Raw genomic sequence first — 5,266 nt, forward strand, 5'->3', positions numbered from 1 at the left:
GCCATACTGAGGCTCATTTTATTTTATTATTTGTTTGTTTGTTTTTGAGTCACACCCAGTGATGCTCAGGTATTACTCCTGGCTCTGTGCTCAGGAATTACTCCTGGAGGTGCTCGGAGACCATATGGGATGTTGGGGATCAAACCCAGGTTGGCTGCATGCAAGGAAAACACCGTACCCACTGTACTATTGCCACATTACTCGACGAAATAAACTTCTGTCCTACTCCCCTTCTGTTTTTTGACTATCTCATTCTGTTATAATAAACTCAAGTTGTAACAACCTCGTATGGTATCCCCAGTCCACCACAATTGATCCCTGAGTGCAGAGTCAGGAGCAAGACTTGAGCATCATTGGGTGTGGTCCCCAAACCAAAAATGTAAATAAAAATGAGCTTAACTAAATATTGTCTCTTTGAAAAAAATCCAGAAAAGTGACAAATCTCTGGACCAGAGAGGGCTTAACAGCCTGAGTACAGGTTACTCAGGTAGTGGGCCCAAGTTTCATTTCTGGCATTGTGTGGTCCACTGAGCACTGTCAGGAGTCACCCCCACTCTTTGCCCCCTGCACAGAGCCAGATGCAAAATCAAGCACACAAAATATAGGGTTCCCACCTTCTTCCTGAGTGCTTTGTCTCCCCAGTCATCTTCCAGAAGACTCTGAGAAGCTGTAGGAATATGCAGGTGCAGACTCAAGGCTGGTTTGATGTCCAATGGTGTGGAAAGGAACTGTAAAACACAGGATAGAGCCCTATACTCCTCTGTAATACCTGGAGAGTGCCCAGGGAAGAGTGACCTCCTAGGATATCCGTGTTGGAAAGAGTTTTGTGGCTTTGGTACTTACCTTTAAACACTTGATTCTTTTTAGGAGGTGGGAAAATACACGATTACGCTAACAGAACCACAGTGATCTTTTCCTACTGCCAATCCAATCATATCACCCTTCTCTTTCTACCCTCAATTAGTTCCCTTTGGATTCAAGACAATGATCAAAAGCCTTCATCCATTAGAGTGGTCAGATTGCCTTGACCCCTGGATGCCTCTGAACTCAGAGCCCACTGCAATGCTTTCTATTGCCAGGCCATGCTCCTTCCTACCTAAGACTCTGTGCATGGACAGGCCATTGCCTCTCTGGAATATTTCCCTCTCTCTTTCTCCTAGTGACTCCACACTATCTACCATGACTCACTTCATCAGTTCCTCAGGAAGCACTTGCTGAGGGCTGCCCCCTCCCCTATATCAGGCTCTTGGAGCACTTTGTACTTCTTCATGACCTTTTCACCATTGCAGTTTTATGTAGCCCAGAGATCACTCCTGGTGGTAGCTAACCAACAGTTCAGTCCTAGGGCCCAAGGTGCTGTTTAGATCCTGTAATGCCAGGGGACCATCTGGGGTCACCTAGCAGTGCTTTGGGACCTCCAGGGTTACACCCACTGATGCTCAGGGGCTCTGAGGATGCACCAGGAAGATTCTGGACACCATATGTTGCCAAGGATAGAACCTAGCCTGAGCATATTCAAGGCAGGCTCCTTACCTCTGTCTATCTTGCAGTCTCCCAGGCTACTACATTTGATTTTATTTGGGTCTTGGGCCACATCAGGGTATACTCAGGGGTTTCTTCTAGATCTACACTCAGGAATCACTCCTGATGGTGCTTGGGGGACCATATGAGATGCTGGAGATCAAAATTCTTTCGGTCACATGCCAAAGCATGCACCCTACCTAAGTTTAATTCTTTTAAAGTCCCTTTTTATAGATTCTAAGTGGGAGAACTCCTACTTTTCTTTCTTTATTTTGCTGATTATACCCAGTTACCCAAGTTTAATTTGTTGTTTTTTGTTTTGGGGGTCACACCAGGAGGTGCTTAGGGTTTACTCCTAGCTCTGTGCCCAGGGATTATTTCTGGTCATGTGGAGTGTTGGGGATCAAACCTGTGTTGGCTGCATGCAAGGCAAGAGCTTATCTTGTTTTGCTGGTGCGAGCCATGAATGAACAGAGAGAGACACCTCAGGACAGGATAGTAAGTTTGTTAGAAGCTCAGCGCTGAGGACCCCAAGTCAGAAAAGAAAGAGATGTTTTGCTGAGTAAAAAGAGCCCTGTTTGCTGAGAGGGTCTCTCTTTTATCCTCTTAGAGTGGACTAGAGTCTACATAGCTTCTTATCAGTGATACAGGAGATAAAGAGATAATCGGTAAAAGATCCAATCAAGTTCCGTCTATAGTCTACTCTCATCATGATTGCTACTCAATGTCTCTTTTGCAAACCACAGCACTCAAAAGCAGAGAGAGTACAAAAGGGAATGCCCTGCCACAGAGGTAGGGTGGGATGGGGGGATGGAATGGGAGGGATACTGGGACCAGTGGTGGTAGAGAATGGGCACTGGTGGAGGGATGGGTATTCGATCATTATATAACTGAAACCTAAGCACAAAAATTTTTAAGTCTACAACTGTACCTCACGGTGTTTCACTAATAAAAATTTAAGAAAAAAAATAAAATCAATCTTCCATTCCCCCCCCCCCCCGCAAAAAAAAGATCCAATCAAAGCGTCTTTTCCCTATGGTATGGCCTTCAGGCACCAAAAGCAAAACAGTCCGTGACAGTATCTCCTACCCATTTTGCGCCACCCTCAGGTGTCATCTCTGGGCATTCCAGTAAATTCATCAGGTCAATACACTCCCATAAATCTGGTGGCCTGGAGGGAGTAAAAGGAATCTTTCTTCCTCCTTTCTCTTGTTTAAGGTAGGCTTCTGTTTCCTGTTTCCCAGTCCCCATTATATTTTCTTAGTTCACATTACAGTTTCATCGGCCATGTTGGCCACGTGCAAGGCAGACGCCCTACCCGCTGTGCTATCGCTCCAGCCCCTTTGCAGTTTCGTAATTCTTATTAAATTTAGTTTCTTACTTATCATTACATACCCTTTGTATTATCTCTCTGGCCCCTCAAGCTCTGTTTGTTAAAAGGACTATCTATCTATCTATCTATCTATCTATCTATCTATCTATCTATCCCTATGTATTTTTCCATCAAACCAAGGGCCTCACACATGTATGTTCTACCACTGAATCACATCCCCAACCTTTAAGACTATTCTTATTCTTGGCACTTCATTGCTTCATCTTGACACACTTCTTGAAAATCCATTCACTATAAATGAGAGGGTTTATTTCTGTCCTCTTAATATATTCCATTGATCTATTTATGTCCTTCTATCATGACCCAGCTGTCTTCATCGCATAACTTTGTTTTTTAAAAAAGCTTTAAAATAGGGAAGTGTGAGTCATTCAACTTTATTTTTTCTTTTTCAGGACTATTCTGGGTTTTTTGTATTTTCTTCTGAATTTTAGGACTAGCTTATCAATTTTGGTTCCCAAAAGGCAGCTGGAATTTGGATAAGGATTTTATTGAATTTTTAGATTAGCATGGGGAATATTGTCATTGTAATAATATCATCTCCAAACTTATGCTCTTGATTAACAAAAGCATATTTTCATTTATGTAGATCATCTTTAATTTCTTTCAGTAATGTTTTGTAGTTTGCAGTATATAAGCCTGACACTTCTTTTGTTAAATGTATTTCTAATTATTTCATTCTTTTTTATGTGCTTCCAAATGGAATTATTCTCTTTAATTTCAGTCTCTTATTGTTTGAGTGTATAAAAACACAACTACATTTCTGTGTTCTTGCATCCTTCAGCCACCAATAAAAGAATCTTCTAGAGCCTGGAGAGAGAGATAACGCTGTAGTTAAGGCTTTTGCCTGTGTGTGACCAGGTCAACTCTGATTCAATAGCACACTGCATATAGTCCCTTAAGCATCTGTGCACGGCCCAGGACTAATCCCTGAGCACTGAGGTTGTGGCCCAAATACTCCCAAATAACCCACTTACTTCTCATACCTATCTCTCCTTTTTCTCTGGTAAGCACCATAGTTTTCACTGAATAAAAGAGTTTTGTTACTTTTTGCTAGTTTGTTTATCTTAGTAATTCATATTCCACATATACTCATCTAATAATTGTTTTTCACTTTTGTACTCTTTTTACCTAGCATAGTCACCTCATAGTCTATTTGTTTTGTCCCAAATTATGTGATTTCATCTTTAGTAGTGGCAGAGTAGTATTCCATTGGCTATCTGTACCACAACTTCCTAATCTAGTTATAACTTGGCCAAATGGATTCATTAGCTACAAAAGTTTCTAGTAGGTTCAGATTTCCTGCATATTATATCATATCTTCAGTACATAGAGTTTGAACTTTTCCATTTCTGATCTATATGTTTTTTTGCTTAATTGCTCTGACAAGTACAATGTTGAATAAAAGTAATGATGGCATTGGGAACTCTTTTCATTGGAAGTTTTTGGATTACTGATTCAAATGCTTTCTTTATTATCTTTATATTCATATTTTCACTTTTCCTTTGGGGTGGGTTGTTGGGCCACACACAGTGGTGCTCAGGCTATACTTCTGTCTCAGGGATCACTCCCGGCAGGACTCAGGACTGTATGGGGTGCTGAGGATTGAACCCTGATTGGTCGTGTGCTAGGCAAGTGCCATACATGCTGTACTATTGCCCTGAACCCCCAGATTTCCATTTTTTCTTGGAAAAAAACTTTTATAGTTTGTGCTTTCCTGGGAATTTTCCCAATGACCTAAGTTACCTAATATATTCAAATACTGTTCATAGTGGGCTGGAGTGATAGCACAGCGGTAGGTGTTTGCCTTGCCCGCGGCCAGCCCGGATGAGCTGGGTTTGATTCCTTGGCCCCTCTCGGAGAGCCAGGCAAGCCACCGAGAGTATCTTGCCCGCACGGCAAAGCCTGGCAAGCTACCCATGACATATTTGATATGCCAAACACAGTAGCAACAAGTCTCACAATGGAGATGTTACTGGGCCCTCTGGAGGAAATCGATGGACAACGGGAGGGCAGTGCTACGGTGCTACTGTTCATAATATTTCCTTATACTTTTTTAATTTGGGGGTTATACCCAGAAATGCTCAGGAATTACTACTGGATTTGCACTTTGGAATTACTCCTGGGGGGTGAGGGATAGTATTGGAGCCAAGAATTGAACCCAGATTGGCAGAATGAAAGGCAAGCACCCTACCTGCTGTGCTATCTCTAATATCCATAATCATCTTTTTTTAGGTTTTGGGGTCACACCTGACAATACTAAGGAGTTAGTCCTTGCTCTGTGCTCAGGAATCATTTCTGGTGAACTCTTTGGATCATATGGGATGCTGGGGAGACTGGGCAAATGCCCTACCC

At 42.3% G+C, this 5,266-nt stretch overlaps 1 non-coding gene across 1 annotated transcript; it reads right to left on the reverse strand.

Annotated features, from left to right (window-relative positions):
* Positions 1–612: 612 nt before the first annotated feature.
* Positions 613–816, reverse strand: LOC130034294 (small nucleolar RNA SNORA73 family). The gene has a single exon (XR_008794069.1). It is a non-coding gene; the product is annotated as a small nucleolar RNA SNORA73 family (small nucleolar RNA).
* Between the last annotated feature and the right edge of the window lie 4,450 nt (positions 817–5,266).

The sequence above is a fragment of the Sorex fumeus genome, unplaced genomic scaffold (assembly GCF_029834395.1).
Source record: "Sorex fumeus unplaced genomic scaffold, SorFum_2.1 ptg000058l, whole genome shotgun sequence".
NCBI lineage: Eukaryota > Metazoa > Chordata > Mammalia > Eulipotyphla > Soricidae > Sorex > Sorex fumeus.